The sequence below is a fragment of the Bombyx mandarina genome, chromosome 25, assembly GCF_030267445.1.
Source record: "Bombyx mandarina strain Sakado chromosome 25, ASM3026744v2".
NCBI classification, from domain to species: domain Eukaryota; kingdom Metazoa; phylum Arthropoda; class Insecta; order Lepidoptera; family Bombycidae; genus Bombyx; species Bombyx mandarina.
This window is the reverse complement of record NC_143231.1, coordinates 919275-939378: the sequence shown is the minus strand read 5'-3', so window position 1 is coordinate 939378 and position 20104 is coordinate 919275.

Here is a 20104-nt window from a genome sequence, read left to right as displayed (position 1 = left end):
TATTACGAGGGTTAATAAAATAGAGGATTAGCCAAGACGGACAGGTGAGGGCGTGCAAATTGAAAACTATTGGCCTCCTCAGTTTCGGCTTTAGTTATATTAACTTTAATGGCGAATTATTGGCACACACTAGCTTTTATCAATTTCTTTAGAAACGTAAGGTTATAAGGATATAAGGAGATATGTAACATTTGTAGAAAGAACATTTAGTAGTAGGTATAGAAAAAATTCAAATAGTGAACATTTAGGTTCTTAACTCGCTAAAATTCGATAACGGCTGGACCGATTTGACTAATTTTGTCCTGAATTATTTGTGGAAGTCCAGACAAGGTTTAAAAGATAGATAAATATGAAAATGCTCGGAATTAAATAAAAATAACAATTTTGGTTTTCCTTTGATGTGTCCCCCGTCGGACGGATTCCTTTTGTTTGCTTTAAGTTTGTTTTATACAAAAGTTTAGGTCTTTTAATTATCGATTGAGGCACTACGAAGTCTGTTGGGTCAGCTAGTATGAAATATTTTACTAAATCATCAGACCGGATTCTATAGTGAGAAATAGTACTAGTTTCAATGCACTAGCTTTGACAAACTAGACTTTATTTTACATGGATACTGTAATAAATAGATATTAAGCCAGACAGACATTACAGTCTCATAGCACTACAGAGGCTGTAATATCCTTACGTTTAAATAGCGGATCAGGCAACGTAGGGCCACTTAGAATCGAAATTTAAGCGGCTGATAAGGCAAAATGTGCCTACTAAACACGGATAATAGTAATAAAATATATAAGACTATTTCTAAGCGCCGGGAAAATGACGCTGGATGTAACAGGGTGGAAACAGTTAGCGACTCTTTAGATACTCGACTGGCGAGAGTCGGGCCATGGTAGGCAGCGGCTTGACTCTGTCCCTGGCATTGCTGAGGTCTATCAGCGACGGTAACCACTCACCATCAGGTGGGCCGTATGCTCGTCTGCCTATACGGGAAATAAAAACCAAAACCCCAAAAATATGGGTTAGAAGCCAACCAATATGGGTTAGTTAGTCTGTTACGAATTGAACAAGGATCAAGTGAAGTGACGTGCCTTTTTTATTGCTTAGATGGGCCGATGAGTTCACGGCAAACGTGGTGTTAAGTGATTGCCGAGCCCATAGGTCCTTCTATAACGTTCCCTCACTGCTGAGGATCGCGACCATATGTGACGTTCCTCCATGATCGTTCGATCATGAGTGGCATGGACCACCAAGTGCTTCCTTTACTAGATCTGACCATCTGGCTGGTGTTCTGCCCACGGCGCGCTTGCCTTCGAAGCGACCCGAAACTATGAGCTTCTCTAATTCACGTGTGGGAAGCCGCATGATGTGTCCGAAGAAGCTCATAACACGTTCCCGGCAGATGGAAGAGAGCCTTTTTCGGGTGTTTAGCTGCCTTAGCATGGATTCGTCAGTTCTCATGGCAGTCCATGGTATTCGTAGCATCCTCCGCCACACCCACATTTCAAAGGCATCGATCTTTTTGCTTTCGCGGCTTTTCATGCACCATGTCTCCGCTCCGTAGAGGAATATGGGCAAAACCAGTGCCCGCACCAAGCGCACTTTGGTTTTATAGCGAATATAAAATACCTACATCAATGTAAATGCGCCACCCACCTTGAGATATAAGTTCTAAGGTCTCAGTATAGTTACAACGGCTGCCCCGCCCTTCAAACCGAAACCAATTACTGCTTCACGGCAAAAATTGGTAGGGTGGTGGTACCTACCCGTCCGAATTCACAAGATGCCCTACCAACAGTAATTACCTACGCAAATAAAAATGCGGGTTTAATTTGTATAAAATTTTGTTATTCCTTCATCGTGGAAGTCATTATTGAACATGTGTTGGATACGTATTTTGTTGGTGTGGAGATATTTGACAAAGAGAAGAATCTGCCACCGAGCAGGTGATATTGCTCGGTAAACCGACGGCCCGAATGTTGTTGTTTGGAGCTTGTATATATGCAAGCGTGTCTTGAAAACGCCGTAAGAGAGATTCAGGCATCTGTCAAATATTTTATGTTCTATAATGGCTACTGCCACATTGGTAAATCAGAAAAATTAGTACCTGACTCGAACACCGACAGTCGCATCGACCGATACGAATGTACCGGCTGTCTTATCCTTTTAGACCACAACGACTTCGTAAATAAATTTATATAAAACTGATATATATTAGGAAAATAATTTACAAACCTGCCTTAAACACTAAAGAACATTACGCATAAATTCTATGGGCCCAATCCTTACCGTGTTTCTCTAAATCTAGTTCTCTCTTTTATCATTTACAAGTCGTCGTGGCCTAAAGGATAAGACGTCCGGTGCATTCGTGTTGAAGCGATGCACCGGTGTTCGAATCCCGCAGGCGGGTACCAATTTTTCTAATGAAATATGTACTCAACAAATGTTCACGATTGACTTCCACGGTGAAGGAATAACATCGTGTAATAAAAATCAAACCCGCAAAATTATAATTTGCGTAATTACTGGTGGTAGGACCTCTTGTGAGTCCGCGCGGATAGGTACCACCGCCCTGCTTATTTCTGCCGTGAAGCAGTAATGCGTTTCGGTTTGAAGGGTGGGGTAGCCGTTGTAACTATACTGAGACTTTAGAACTTGTATCTCAAGGTGGGTGGCGCGTCTACGTTGTAGATGTCTATGGGCTCCAGTAACCACTTAACACCAGGTGGGCTGTGAGCTCGTCCACCCATCTAGGCAATAAAAAAAAAAAAAAAAATAAATATCAGAATTCTTTACATTTTCCGTTTTTTTTTCACTCTCCCAACGTCCCCCATCCGATTTTCCTTATGATCTGTAAACAAAATTTGTGAATATTTCCCCGTTTAAGGGGTTGAAGCCATGAATACAGCCCTGCGACGGGGGCGAAGCATTATGCCTAACCTTAAGATTTACCATTCATGGGGTTAAGATGGCTTTCAATGCATGGGGTCTGAATTTGCTTGATTGTTATGTACTTTAACGGGGTAAATAAAATCATTACTCCTGCAAGTTCTACGTAGGTATTTATGTAAATTATACATGTCTAATGGTTGAGTGTCACTTGTGCCAGACGCACATATACCTTATTCTTACATACACCAAACTGTTTTATCAAAAGGTAAATATGTTGTGATTTTGCCACAACTAAACGGCTTTTTACGACCCACTGCCTTTTGCAACTGCTTAGTCGTGGGGGCTAAATCGATCGAGACGTGCCGATTTTATTAATTATTCTCCTCTAACTAGTCTCGTATTGGTTGTTCTCGATCAAAGAATCTAAAAAGCTATGATTTAAAACGGAAAACAACACTAAAAGAGTGCGGTAGAATATAGAATATCTCTCAATGTTACGCTTCTATATTTTTTTTATTCTTTTCTTTTGTTTCTTACCTATACTGATAGCCTTGAGAGGCTATATCAGCGTTAACCTAGCGTGTAGGTGAGCTCGCGGGGCTCAAACCGGCGGTGTTGCTAACACTGGCCCTAGCAAGAGCAGTGCTTCGTAGAATCTACCACCGGATGGGCAACGCGACCCACTGAGAAGATCCGGCGAGAAACTCAGCGAGCTTTCGCTTCTACCTAATTGAAATAATGTATTAAAAACAAATTTTATGAAACGCTTAATCATATTTATATTTAATACCTATATCTTTTCACTGAGTTGAATTGAGATTCGTAGTACAATAACATTACTGCATACTAGTCCAGTATCTTTTTTATCACCGAATTACATACCTAAATATATATATAGCGGCTTTTTATGCACACTTCAAATATCTCATTACGCAATTCGTGTTGGCGTATCTAACTCTAGCTGCAATAAAAACTTTTCTGTACGTTTGTCTGTTCGGGCTTAAAGCTCGAAAGATGACTCCAGGAGTGGGCACTTCAATAATTTCCCTGCAACATTGGCGACAGAATCGTCGTCCGTGAAAGCGGAGCCGAGGGGCTGACTAATTAGAACAAAAAACGCGGGAAAACACACAAGTACGCTTGACAGCGAGACCAGAGACAAAGAGCACAACCAACCAATCGGGAAACGTTGTAACGCGGCCATTTTGTTTAATCAAAACTCAAACTTAAATCGTCTGAATACAGAATTGAAAATTTTTCGAAAGCCGAACTACATGCCGCTGAACATTTAAGATCACACATTCAAATACGAAACGCAATTTCTAAGTTTCGTTTACGCTTAACATCGACCTTATCGTTTAAGTTTTAAGATTGAAAGTCAAATAAATGCTGTTACGTATTTATGTTGTTTCGTTCACTAGTACAATTGCGTAGAGAAGCGTTGATTGTCTGCGTCACGTCCGCGCCGAGGCCACAATCGATAGAGCACGAGCGCGCGTTGTAATGAATTTATTACAGGATAGTTAGTGCTCTCTCATAATACTCTCATAGAACAACGCACGCTACTAATTGTTAGAAATAATTGGTCTCGTTAATTAATTGAATATACATGTGGGATGGTATTGCGAAATCTAATGGATATTGGGTTAAAAAACAGAACCTTTTATTTTTTTTTAAAATACTACCGTACTCGTAACATCGTTATGTCAATTTGATGACTGTCATTTATATTTTCTTATTTTAAAATAAAATTAGTGTGCCAATGTGAATTAACCAAAAAGTACCGATCTTCCCACTTACATACCGATCTGTTTAGAACGTTGTCGTGTAAGGGTGTAACTATCAAAGAAGGATTGTAGCAATTTAATATTTGTAGTAACTCGTAATGATTTTATTTTAGTCAAGCAATATTGGAAACTAGGGGTTTTGGCCTAAATGATAAAACGCTCGGTACATCGAGCGATACGGCTGTACCAGTGTTCGAATCCCGGAGGCAGGTAAAAAAATTTCTATTCAACGTACCATATATTACGTATCATATAACAAAATGTATTCAAAATTTATAATCATATATTCACTGGTTACTTTCACTATGAAGGAATACAATCATGTTATAAAACCGCAAAACATATAATTTATTTAAAATGTTATAGATATAATAATATGATAGGGATTTATTTAAAAAAAAAACATATCACAATCAAAGACAGTAAGTAAGAATAAAACTTATTTACGTTACACACGATAAAATTTTCAGATGTTAATTTATTATTATGATATTTAAATTTTCTCGAATGCCACTTTTTTTTAAGCGTCCATTACCACGCAAGCCAAAAGTATATTAGATTTGACGGAAATTTAAATAAGGTAATTATCACACAATTGTCAGACACAAGTCCTTTGATGAGAACATAGAAACAGCAGATTAATCGCATCTTGTACCCTAATAACTATCACAAGAAGGCCATTTATATAAAAACTAGAGGTCCCGCTGTTCGAACTTCGAATTTTCGAAGAAATTCGACTAAAACTAATTGGAATTGTAATTTCGCCAAGGCTACACTATAAAAAAATATTAATAAAGACAAACAATATATTTAATCTATTCTCAATTTGACGACAGACGTCCAGAACAAAAGTTTGACAATAAATAGTATGCATGCGTGTGTGCGTCAAATACATGGTATGCAGTGTGTGTAATGTTTTCTTTATGGATTTAATGTACCTTTTATGCATTATTTTAAAAAAATATTAGCGTTGAGCACTTCTTCTCTATATTCTCTATAAGTCTGGGAAATTTCATACTCCTCCGTCCGCGCAATTTGCGTAAAAAGGGATACAAAGTTTTTGCTTCATGTATTAATATATAGATACCTTTCTGTGAGCGTTATGACGTGTATAGAAATAACTGTGATAATCACGTGTGTGACTCCTCGTTAGCGAAGACGTGCGTGATGGTCGGCCACAATGATGGACCACCGTGAACTTATTATTGATGGGTTCTGTCGTTCAGAAACTATCCCGAACTGGAAACACCGGTCGCTAAGTTGTAGATTTCACTTCTCTCTAACTCTTTTACTTTGTTAATTAGATGATTAATGATGATGATTAAACGCTTAGTTAATTAGATGTTTCTAGCGCGACCGACTAAGTAGTTAAAGTATGGTTCATTCCTACTAGTTAAACGATATATGCAATTATTTAATACACATTACACACATCTATTATATTATTATGCAGTCACCATTTTTTTCCACCCATCTATTCGCTAGAAGCCTGAGGAGCTACGCCCAGACGGGTAGATGAGCTCACGGGCTCAACCTAAGAGAATTTGCTAACACTGGCCCTAGCTCTTAGGGTTTCTGCTAGCTCGTAGGACTTCGCAGAATTTACCATTGGATGGGAGTCGTGACCCACTGGGAAGATTCGGCGAGAAACCATCTATAAAACCATCTTTGATAGCCAACGGAACCCTAAACGCGCAATGACTCGTCAATTCGTAAATCTTCAATGAACGCTCTTTATTTTAAGTCCGTTATTATTTCACCGTAGGTATATTTTGACATACGCGTCGAGCTGTCAACTGTCAAACGTTTCTACTTAAATCACATTATCGATACAAAGTGGGGCATTTTTGTTGTTCATATTAAAGTTGTAAATGTTTATTTAATTTATCTAATTTTGTAACTACGTTGTTATGTGGCTAGTTCTTTTTTGTCATCCTGCACATTTCTGCCGGGGAGTAATCATGCATTTCGATCTGAAGATTGTGACAGTCGCTGTACCAAAACTTGAGATCGACCTCGATCCCAAAGTGGGTGGCGACATTCGGTGACGTTTGTGCGTTTAGGGTAATCATTTAATACCATATAGACCATAAGCCCGATCAACCGCCTGTGCAATAAAAGATCGTGTTTAATTACAGGAAAACAATAACAATAACAATGCTAATAAACAATAGAAAACAAGACAATCAAAAACAAGAAAAATAACTACTTACCTATTGCCATTAATACTACAGAACCACAGTGATAAAAAAAAACAATATACATCGTTTTCGCCGGAGCTCATAGAACACGCAACGCAACCCACCGTGATACCTAACTCGTATTGCTCAACTATATTTTATATCTTTTGAATTGTCTAATAATAGATTAAACATGACGAGATCTGGGCTTTGTTTGTTTGGCAGAACCCAAAATGTAGTGGAAGTTTATCTAGGTATACAGCAAATGTCGCAATAATAAGAGTATAGACCTATTCGCTTTGTCGCAAATCTGTAAATTGTTCCGAAACTAAAAATAAAAAGGCAAATGACACGATACAGCTAGCATTCGTTTTGAGTGGAAAATGGCGCACGATCAGACAGCTGAGCGCTTTGGCGCGCTTTCATTTGCACGAGTGTTGCCCGGTAATGGCGCGCTGCGAAACAATAGGGATATCCAAGAATCGCGAGCTGAGCACAAAGCGAGCGCCCGTTTGATGTATGTAGCTCTGTGATTTATAATATCGACTTTAGTGGATGAAAGGTTTCGTAACAATAAATAGGAATGTGTAATGGAACGCTTTGTGATGTTCAAGGGCTTGTACGACTTTTTGCGTTACGAATAATTTAGGTACCTATTGGCTCTACAATGGGATAAAGAGAATGCCTAAATACTGTATAAATGATTTTTTTATAGGCAAATGAGAAATAGTAATTAGAAAATAATAGTATTCAAAACTTACACTACCTATAGATATATTTTAATTAAACAATGATTGATTCGTTGATAGATTACGCGATTGATTTCGTTACTCATATTATACTACGAGGCCCGAGAACTAAATACACAATTGGATCAATTAAAAAAAAACTCCAAAACTACGAGAAAGTCGTCAATTCTCTAAACTCGGACCGACAATAATCTTCTTATCCTCAATACATCAGCTACACATGATGGGTTTGTTTGTTTAGTTAGAGGAATTACTTTTAGCTCAATCAATGTCTTTCACAGTTTCACCAGAACATGTGGACAAGCTCAAAGGTTCTGTCAGGAATTTATGTGTATTTTATGTCAATATTTATGAGAGTCTTAGCCAATGATGATTTGTGCCTTAAAGTCGTGGTCGATCGTGACAAGCTCTATCTTCAGACTTAAGATCACATGCGGCAGCAGCCTTTCCAATCTCAACAAAACTGGAAGTTCAATTACGTAGTGCGATAAAAAATGAGGGAATTGACCGAAGAATCAATACTAGGTATATTGCTCGAAGAATTGCTAAGCTGGTACGATACATGCTCGTAGAAGAGATGGTATCAGGTAGTTAGCCCCCCAGGACAAGGTGGATCGATGCCTCGATCGATCGATGCGATGATGATGGCTTATGTTCAGAAGTTGACATCTTTCATTTTTTTTGGGGAAAATAAAACATTAGGTGATAATAAGCATGACAATCAAGCTCACTAAAGTGCATTTTTATAATCTTATTGCTATAACGGGTGAATGAGCTTACGGACCAATGAGCAGCACATCAACAAAGTAAATGCCGTCACCCACCTTGAGACATGAGTTCTGTGCCATAATTTTTACAGTACAACGGCTGCCTCACCCTTCAGACAGAAACGTAATACAACTTCGCGGCATAAATAGACAGGGTGGTGGTACATACTTATGCGGGCTCACAAGATGCCCTACCACTAGTAAGTACACCGCTGTCTTACACATGTGAGCACTGGTGAACCTCTCTACGACTTTCGAGTCCGTGGCTCCGAGCGCTCGGTACCGTTATCCCTGAAGCGAGACTCTCACATAAAGCTAAGCTGAAGCTTTGATTCAATAAGCACATAGCATTAGCACCTTTCGCGCACTTGGGCATGCTGTAGTCGCGGCTCGCGGAGCCACGCGGGGCTCGGTTCAATAGAGGCACTCCAGTCGAGGACCTAGGGAGATTACAAAACAATGAATTTCTTCCAAAATACATAATAATACGTCACGTCAAATGACGAGGTTTTTATGGGGGGCTTAGGGATAGACGATCGATGATCGATTGAAACAAAACCACGGGTTGATATTAATGTGCGAGTCATTATTACAGGATTATGTGGCGTCATTATAACAAATAATTTAAGTAGACGTAGTTAAGTAAGTTGACTGCGTAACGAAGAGCCTTATTGACGCGATTTATTTGGTGTTATCATTAAATATATTTGGCCAATACGAAAAAAAAACAAAGAGAAAATGTAATACAAAAAATGAATTTAAGTCCTAATTTTCGACCAATGAGCGAATAGTAGTTAATTTTATAATTAGTAGAACTTAATAGAATTAGTGCAACTAAAACATTGGTTTTAATTTTTAAAATGATTGCATTTTACTGAAAAAAAAACATCTAAATAATGCTACTTACGTGCATATGTACTTATGTGTGTGGGTTATATTGCCCGCCATATAACCAAAACAGTTTGACACATCTCAACATGTGAGGCGTTATTGGATCCGTAATAGTAGTAGTTCCATATTTCCAAGTGAAAAGGCGAAAGTAGCACCATACAGCCGAATATTTTGTATGTATATTCTATTCTCTTTCATGAAAAATGATATGAAACGAAATGAAATGAAGTTGATTATTTTGAGATATTTATATTATCAATTAAGATGACATTAAATAAAATGAGACGAGATGATATGGGATGAAATATAATCTCAATAAAATGGTGGCTATTTACTGAGACTTTTCAGTGGACTTTTCGGAAGATCTAAATAAAAATTTAAAAAGATACTAAATATTTAATAAACCACCGTTGTTACACATTTAAGCCTGAAGAAATACTAAATGGACAAAACAATTCAATAATAAAACAATTCATACAGCTTCTCTATTGTCCGTCATTGGATCCGTCTCAGTTGTGGAAGTGAAATGATAACTATTTCAACATAGGGTCAGAGATAGGAAAATTAACGAAATAAAAAATGGACTTTGCCAAATAATGTAGATAGGACCGGTATCCATTTTATTTTAGTTGCCGAAATCAATATTTGTCAATTATAAAATAGTATTTTATACGGAATACCGTGAATAAATGTACGTATTGTTACCGCGACACATGGCCGGATTTTTGAGCTTTTTTTGGGGTCCGTGCTCAAGTGGAGTGCTCGAAGCTCGACCGCAGACGGCAGCCGCGCGAATTATTAAAAAATAAAAAATTAATGTTACACTTCACGGTTAGCCCGAGCGTAACTATAACATGGCAGCTTCAAAACTAACAATGTAGTAGAAAATAATCACAAATAAAAATTGCAATTTGTGTTTATGCAATGATGAGGGAAAAAAATAGGATTTCTTTTTATTACGCACAATCTTTAACACATTACATTGCCACAATGTTTTTACAAATTTATCTTAGTTTGTTGGTTTGCCGAGGTTTTTACAGTTCGAAGGCAGACGAGCGTACGGGCCGCCTGATGTTTAGAAGTTACCGTCGATTTGGAACATCAGTAATACCAGGGATATAGATATGACACTGCGGAAATTAAAATAGCCTTCATAAAACGTTAAGCTATTTAAATTCCTTTGTTTCCTTGTTCAAACTATTATTTATTCTCTATCAAACTTATTTTCTAACTTATTTTCAAACTTTAAATCTAGTTATAATTTTCAAAGATATCCGTGGTGTGATGAACAGGATATTCGAAAAAAAAACGTATTCTCTGAAAATATTATCACAAATTCTAAAGTTTAAATACGTTATCAAGGATTTATTCAATTCTAGTCGCTCACTCTGAAGCCAATATAAAAATATTCATGTAAATGCTATCCTAACAAAACGCCATTCTAACACATTAAATTTAAACAAAAAACGCGTTATGTGAATCAAAACTCTCCCTACGGCAGGATCTAACCAACCATGCAACAGAATTAGTCGTGATGATACAAAAAAAGAAAACTAATAATAGCTTGCAAGCGAGTTGCAAGAGAAATTGTTACTATTATAAAATGTGGCAACATCTGTCTATGGGGGAATCGGTGATACTTCCGTTACCATAACCACGTTCACGCACACAGCGCATTTTAGTCTTAACTCCTAAAAGTAGAAGCTCAGTTCCGAAACAGCTTTTTAACGCTTAAGCCCTTTTGTGATGAACAGAATCGAGTTAACGCCATTTATGTCAAATTGTCAGCCAATCATTGTGAGCGGCGGTGGGCCAATGGGAGATCAGATCGCTGCGTGCTTGGAATGTAAAATTTGGGGGCAAAATAGAACAATTTACAAATTTGTTACTCTGTGTTTTTTGGAAGACATTTTTTAACGAAGACTGTATTACATAATGATAACAATGGTAACTAATTTCATTGATGAAACTTTTTTTTTTCTGTTCTATTATTTTAATAATTAGTTTTCGCCAAACAGTGTGACTTTCTTATTAAGAACAACATACCCGATCCTGTGGACCAAGTGGTAAACAGTCGACGTCGCCCTAAACACGTCATTACGGATCATCCCGATCCATTAACGGTGCTTTTAGGTACCACAAGCACCAGTCACCGTCCTCGCCGAACCCGTCGCTTGCGACGAAGGGCTCTACGAGTAAATTAACTCATAGAGCTGTGAGTTTCTCGCCGGATCTTCTCAGTGGGTCGCGTTCCCGATCCGGTGGTAGATCCTGCGAAGCACTGCTCTTGCTAGGGCCAGTGCTAGCAATACTTCCGGTTTCAGCCCCTTGAGCTCACCTACACACGTTAAGGTGAAGCTGGTGGTGGTGAAGGTTTAAAACAAATTAATCTTGGTTTTTAATTTTTGGTTTTTTTTATTGCTTAGATGGGTGGACGAGCTCACAGCCCACCTGGTGATAAGTGGTTACTGGAGCCCATAGATATTTACAACTTAAATGCGCCACCCACCTTGAGATATAAGTTCTAAGATCTCAGTATAGTTACAACGGCTGCCCTATCGCTGCAAATCGAAACACATTACTGCTTCACGGCAGAAATAAGCAGGGCGGTGGTACTTACCCGCGTGGACTCACAAGAGGTCCTACCGCTAGTAATTACGCAAATTATAATTTTTGAGGGTTTGATGTTTATTACACGATGTTGTTTCTTCACCGTGGAAGTCAATCGTGAACATTTGTTGAGTACGTATTTCATTAGAAAAATTGGTACCCGCCTGAGATTCGAACACCGGTGCATCGCTCAACACGAATGCACCGGACGTCTTATCCGTTAGGCCACGACGACTTCGAATTTTCCCTAAATGCGCCACGAATACGCAACATAACGAAATAGTTGCTCTTGAGTTGTTAGGTATCCTTTGGAAGCGCTCGGGCAGCTGCTAGCTAATCCCACCCCTCCTGGCTGAGCCTTTGCTCGCCCAGCTGTCCTTTTTTTTTGGTCAGGTGGAAAACGCCGGACTTCCGCCCTCCCCTGGGGATGGAGGGTGGGGCATGTCGGAGTCGAACTGACTAAAACCTCCTGTCGCTCAACATCCAACATCCATATCTCGCATCAGACAGAACTCATGAAAAGGCAAAGGGGGAAAGTGAAGCGCTTAGTGCGGAGCATATCTCTCCCCTATCACCCTCCCCCTCGGGACGCTCGACTGGCGGTCGTCGGCACCACGACCACCAGCCCTCTCAGTCGGCAGGCTATTCGGAGCTATATGGTTAGAATGGGTTATCCTACGGAATACCCTGCTGGGTCAGAACCAGCGTGGGTCGAGGATAGCCGGCCTTCCATCACCCGGAGCCCACCTGTCCTGGCGAAAGTGGAAAGGCCTCTGGGCCACCAGTAATACCTCATTCATAAAAAAACATGGTACAAATCAGACTTCGACCTCATGTGCCAAGTATGATTACCACTGACAAACTGACAACAACACGAGCCGTGAGCTAGTTCATTAATGTTGCAATAAAAAAAAAGACAAAAAATATAAAAAGTTAGGCCCTTAATGAGTACTATTGCGGGTTTCTTACTCTGGAGCCCTAACCGCCGGTGTCTTGATTCTATTTCAGTCGTAGATGATGAACTACGTTATTTACGACAAATTAAAAATAAATGTAATCAAAATTCTGATTTTTCTTTAGAGAAATTTCTTTAGATTTAAACCTTAAAGGGTATTTATATATGTGTGTGTGTGTGTCAAATAGGTACATGGTAGTGTGTGTAATGTTTTTTTTTTATTGAATTATCTAATGTATTATTAATGCATAATTTTTAAAAAATATTAGCATTCTGCACTCCTCTATAGGTATTCTCTATAAGTCTGGGAAATTTCATATTCCTCCGTCCGCGCAATTTGCGTAAAAAGGGATACAAAGTTTTTGCTTCACGTATTAATATATAGATATTAAGTATTAAATGTATGTAGAAATAAAAAAATTCGACATACAATCGTTCAAAACAGGAGCGAATTTGTATATAAAGCCAGATAGCGGTTCTTCTGGGACTACTAAGGCTTTGGGGTGACGACTTCCAATGCGCATTGCGATTTTTAATGAAATAACGCAATGCAACGCGCCTTATGCACAATACTTTGCAATGAAAATATTATTATTCAGTTTGGCGGGCTTTTTATTTCTTTACTACAGACAATAAAACTGTGTACGCCGCCCGCGGTTGTAGGTACACCCACAATCCGCCACAAGTCCTTTATTTTTACTTTCTTGGCGGGCAAGGGTAAACGCAAGGTAAGTTAATGTTTATGTGTATGTGTATATTCGTATGGCCGCCCATAACTCTTTTATTCTGTCTACCTAGCTTAACAAATATAAATAAAATCTATCTACTTAATAGCTCTAACACACCTTGAATTTCTCAATCGACCACATCTGACAGTCCTCACTTCTCACGAACGTCAAATTTTTCGCGCGCATTCCCATAAAAATCACGAATTGTGCATTCACACTCCGTCGAGTCCACTCACTGGAGTCACCACTGTTCTCAAGAACAGCCATAAGACCATACATTTATTACCGGACTATTGAGAAGTCAAAATCATCTGTCAAATTGTATTTTGAATTTTGAGTAGGACGTGACGTAGCGCTCGCGCTGTGTGACGTCATTGTGCATCACGCGTAGCCCAGCGTGGCGGCTGCCCCACGCAGAGTCCCGCCGCCAAATATAAAATCATTAGTAGAAACGCGTGGAAATAACAAAAGGCACACAATTGACACATTAGCACACGGTAAAGTGAACATTCTAGATCTTGAGACTGGTTTATGGGAAGTGAGCAGGCGTTCGGTTCGCGATACTTCGTATTTTCACGCATGAAATGTCTCTGCAACTTATGTGTGAGAATTTAAGGTGATTTGCGACATTTTAAGTGTTTAATTATTTTATAGTTCAGATCACGTGAATGCGAAGCAATGAAAACACGGCATTATCACCCCGAACCTAATGTATTATTCACTCTGCATCCACTAATTTGAAATATTTGTTATTTAAAGTAATTATCTCCAACAGATATTTCAAATCACAGAGATTTCTTGAATCTGATCTGGATTAAACAACACTCCGCATGCATTATTTGTAATAGTTGGAATTCGCGTTCACTGGAAGGACCCTTTTGTCATGGCGTTGCAAACCCAAGGATCCCTGCTGCCTTCCGAGGATATTGAGATTCTTGGAGTCGGCGCTTCGAGCTATAATCGCTGCCGGGAAGGAGGTGTGTTAAATCGTAGACGACTTGTAAAATGTAGGGAGCCCTCAACAGAGCGAATCGGTATTTCACACCTGGACATAATAATATGCTTTACAAAGCACAGGTTCGGTCTCGCTTAGAGTACGTGCGCGTGTTTTCATTTACAGTCGTCGTGACTTAAAGGATAGGACGCCCTACACATTCGTATTTCTCACCCCCACAAACATTCTCGTCATTAACGCCCCCGCAACTGGTGTAGGGAGTCCAACACTCATACAAATATTAGCCTATCCATTAAGTACATGTATTTTCTACATGGATACCAAGTTTCAAGTCAATCGAATCCATGGTTCAGTAGTTATAACGGAACATCCGTAAAAACCACTGTAGATTTATATATTAGTATAGATGAAATACGTATTTTACACATGCTCACGAATGATTTCCACAATGCAAGAATAACATCGTGTATATAAATAACATATAATTTGCGTAATTACTCGTGTCAGGACCTCTTGTGAGCCCGCACGGGTCGGTACCATGGGCTGGTCTGCGCACAATGGCATCACAATCATAATAATTAATACAATCAAGAATTCGACGAATGTCTCGAGGTGAGTGGTATCAGCGTTGTAATGTGTATGAGTTCAAGTAACCTATAAGTTCAAGTGCCTGCGTACATACAGGTGTCCTGTATATACCCTTGCTGTGAAGTGTAGTGTAAGTCCTTCACGCCGAAGACGAAGTGTTCGACTTGCAACCTAACCCATAGACACGACCTACTGAGTTTCTCGGCGGTTGTTCTCAGTTGGTCATGATTTTAATCCAGTGGTAGATTCAGCAAAGCACTGCTTTTGCTTAGGGCTAGTGCTAGCAACTCCTCTCAGGTTGAGCCCTGTGAGCTCACCTACCATACAGGGCGTACTTGGAATAGCCCTTTAGGCTACCAACGATTGGGTTGTGAAAATAAAGCACAAGTCCTACAAGTCCTACTCAGGACTTCATCCATGAAAGTGCTCTAAAGGATTAATTTAAGTGAATATCCTTAGTCCCATCGCACCAGAGGAGCCAACGTTCGCCTGTACATTTTTCCATATACCTAATGTGTGATAATGTAGATCGGCCACTAATATTTATGTAGGTATGTAACTTCAAATGCCGAATACCCACTTGTTTAGATTTTAAACGAAACTTCTAATAGTTCTCCCACCATGGTTCGTCCTTTAGCCATGTTGGATAAAGACACCTACGGATTAAAAATAGAATAACATAAAAAGTGTTACAAGGTCATAAAACTTGTGACACAAATAGTGAGGAAGCGAAATCTACCTTGAAAAGTGAAAAGAGAGTTACCAGAAGCTCTACTAACGAATATTCAGGTAGGTTAACTACAGTTAGTCGATTATTTGCTTTGTGTAGATTAAACAAACAATAAACGCGTAGTGCAACAACGAAATTCGACTAAACAGTTCGCAAAGACAATATGCAATAAATAAAAACTCAGAAAGCATTTAAATATTATCATTTTCTCAGTGCATTACTGCCGCGTATGAAGACTTCAGGGTAAAGGATTTGACAGTGAAGACACCTTCGTACCAACGACCGACGTAATCCATTACTGCCGCGCCATTTGAGTAACTTAGGTACGGTGCAAAAAAAAACCGGTCCGTAATATTCTCCGTTAAGTTTTCATTGAGATCTCGAGTGGCTTCCAGCCGCTGGGCCCTAATTCTTTTTATGTTCAACAGTTCATTCTGAAGTTTTCGATTGTGGAACAAAAAACGGAAATAAACTATTGATCGCGAACAAATGGCGCCCACTTCTCTCCATTGTGCCGCCATCTTTGATTCCAACTTATATTTTATAATTAATTTTTAAAAATTCATTATTAAACATCATGAATAAGGTTAAAAAATAACGGTAAAGTTTCTGTTTTTAGGGCCCATTACCTGATGGCGGTTATTAGAAGTCTCATAATTTCGTAATTTCCATTTTAACTGTCACCATTATGAGACGTCATAATTTTCCAACTCTTCAAATAAGAACGCATGGAAGCCTAGTGGCGGAAATATGCAGGTTATTGGCACCTATCCGTACGAACTAAGGTTTTTTTTTATTGCTTAGATGAGTGGATGAGCTCACAGCCCACCTGGTGTTAAGTGGTTACTGGAGCCCATAGACATCTACAACGTAAATGAGCCACCCACCTTGAGATATAGGTTCTAAGGTCTCAAGTACCTATAGTTACAACGGCTGCCCCACCCCTCAAACCGAAACGCTTTACTGCTTCACGGCAGAAATAAGTTGGGTGGACCTACCCGCGCGGACTCACAAGAGTTCCTACCACCAGTAAAGGTCCTACCACCAGTAAGGTTCAATGCGCTCCGTCGATTGAAGTCGTCGTAAGACGTGTCCGGTGCAGTCAAATGAAGCGATGCACCAGTGTTCGAATCCCGCAGGTGGGTACCAATTTTTCTAAGAAAATACATACAAATGTCCACGATTAACTTCCACGGTGAAGGAATAACATAGTGTAGTAAAAATCAAACTAATAAATTAAATTTATCTAATTTAATTAAATTTATTAATAATTATATTTTAAAATTAAAATTATAATGTGTATTTACAGCTGGTAGGAGGCCGTTTTGTGAGTCCGCACGGGTAGGTTCTTTTTTTTTTTTTTTTTCCTACCTAAGCTGAGAGCCTTGAGAGGCTATATCAGCGTAACCCTAACTTTTGTAGGTGAGCTCACGGGGCTCAAACCTGATGACGTTGCTAACACGAACCCCAGCAAGAGCCGTGCTTCGCAGAATCTACCACCGGATCGGAAACGCGACCCACTGAGAAGATCCGGCGAGAAACTCAGTGGGCTGTGTCTGAGAGTTAATTTACTCGTCGAGCCCTTCGTCGCAAGCGACGGGTTCGACGAGAACGGTGACCGGTGCTTGAAGTACCTAGAAGCACCGTTAGTGGATCGGGAGGATCCGAGATGACGTGTTTTGGGCGACATCACTGCTTTCCATTCTGTCCGCAGGATCGGGAATGTAGTTACCGGCGGCCACGATGAGAGGGTTCTCGTGTCGTGCCGCTTTATCGAAGTGGCGCATCGACGCCGACTGCATATACTTACTGGTGGACTCAAGTCCAGGTCGTCATGGAGGTCGACGTTCCTGACGAACCACGGGGCTCCGACGGCTATCCTGCAAAAACGGGATTGAATAATTTGGAATGATTTTAAGTGAGTGCGGGCCGCGTAAGCGAACACTACACTTGCATAGGTCATGACGGGGCGTATGCAAGTTTTGTAGAGTATCACCTTATTTCTGAGGGACATTTTACTTCGCCTACATATCATCGGGTAGAGACGTCCTAGAATGAAGGCGGCACGGTCGCGTACCGTCTTGATGTGAGGGCGGAATGTCATCCTACTGTCGAGGGTGACGCCTAAATATTTGACCTTCGGGGCCCACGGTATGGGCTGGTCGAACATCGTGATTGGGCGAATGGCGGGGGCGGAGGTGTTGACGCGCCTAGTCGGGAGGGGGATGCTCAGCGTGGTGTTCGGAGGGCGACCCCTTTTGAAGAGCACCGCTGTGCTTTTCGTGGGGTTGATGTCGATGCGCCACTTCCGGAACCACTGTCCCATGGTGGTAGCTGCGGTCTGAAGTCGTCGATGAAGCAACGCCTTCTTCCTACACGAGTAGGGTAGGTTCCACCGCCCTGCCTTTTTCTGCCGTGAAGCAGTAATGCGTTTCGGTTTGAAGGGTGGGGCAGCCGTTGTACTGTAAAAACTGATAACTATATTGAGACCTTAGAACTCATAGCTCAAGGTAGGTGGCAGAATTTACGTTGTAAATGTCTATGGACTCCGGTAACCACTTAGCACCACCTGGGCCGTGAGCTCTTCCACCAATCTAAGCAATAAATAAATAAAAAACCATCAATCAAAACCGATTGGCAAACGCTGTGCGGTGGTACGCCCCAAAGACGCCACTACTCATTCTTCACTTAATTCCGTTGTTATCTTTTACAACACTCTCGTGAAGATGGAGGATGTCTGTTCTAAGCCACACAGTCAACGATCAGTGGTCTGGCTGATGGCTGTGTCAGTAGCACCAAGGGTCCCATAGACACGTGTTTCTGCCACGAAGATTTACCGGTCTGAATGGTAGGACAGCGTTATTTAAAATATAAGACTTACAATCTCATACCATGGTGAGTCACTATCGCTCATGGACCTTGGCAATACTAGGGGCAAAGCCAAGCGGCTGTCTGCCATTAAGGACACCTAATTTGGAGAAAAGAGTTCCACTTGGGAAATGTATCTTCAATATGCTATTTCAAAACATATAAGGCCATGAGTATATCTTTATATATATACTAGCTTTGCCCGTCCGCTTCGATGGGCATTTAAAATTTATATTATTATTTCTCACCCCCACACACATTAAAGCTCCCGCAACTGGTGTAGTGTCCAACACTCATATAAATATTAGCCCATCCATTAAGTACTTACATGTATTTTCTACATGGATACCAAGTTTCAAGTCAATCGAATGCATAGTTCAGTAGTTATAACGGAACATCCGTAAAAACCACTGTAGATATTAGTATAGATAAATAATTCTACAGTATGTGTGTATGTGACTGAACTTCTCCTTAACGGCTGGACCGATTTGAATGTTTTTTTTTTTGCTTTTGGGTGGCGCCCTGGATGGTTTAGAGTCACAAATCAGCCCGGCAGATGGCGCTGCAGTCGATATGTATACTGTAACGAAACGGCTGAATCGACTTGAATGATTTTTGTGTATGCATTCATTCATTCATTTCATTCATTTTGTTGATGCAGGAAAAATCTGTCCGGTCCGCTAGTATAGGAGATTATCTCTAATAAAAACACAGTTCAGGGTTTATTATTGTTTTATTATTATTGTTTCGGACATGTCTTACTAATTATTTAAAAATCATTTATAGTCATTTTGCTATCAATGCATAGCACTTTATATTGCAGTTTGCCTTTCGATATTAACACAATCAAAAATAGCTAAGTCAATAATACATTTAACGGACTCAATTATCTAAAATGTAACAAATAAATATATATTTATTAAATAAATAAATATATATTTGTTTATTAATAATTGATAGTTGAGCAATATCCATTATTAATTAAAATTATTCCAAAAAAATATTTATCTTTATAATTTTTTTATCTTCATTCTTTTTTTTTAACTAAGATCAGCGATCAGTGTGCCAGTTGATAATCAACACACAGACAAAATATATCACGTTTATATTATTGCCATTTCCAACTTAAAGACTTAAGTTAGGTGTGATGACGAAAATATATATTTTGGAAAAACGATCAGTCTGTGTTTTCAATAATGAACAACTCACATCCTGTGAACTAGCTCTGACCTGGTTGGTAAGCTAAGATAGGTCTGAGTTATTGCTAATAAGGTATCATGAGTAACCACGGCCCAGCTCCCAAGTGTTGCTTCCTGGCTCATACCCACACCACTTTCTAGAAAACCAGAAGTCCACTATACTTGGGACACGTGTTCATTCCGGACGTGTAAAACCTTCCGCAAGCTT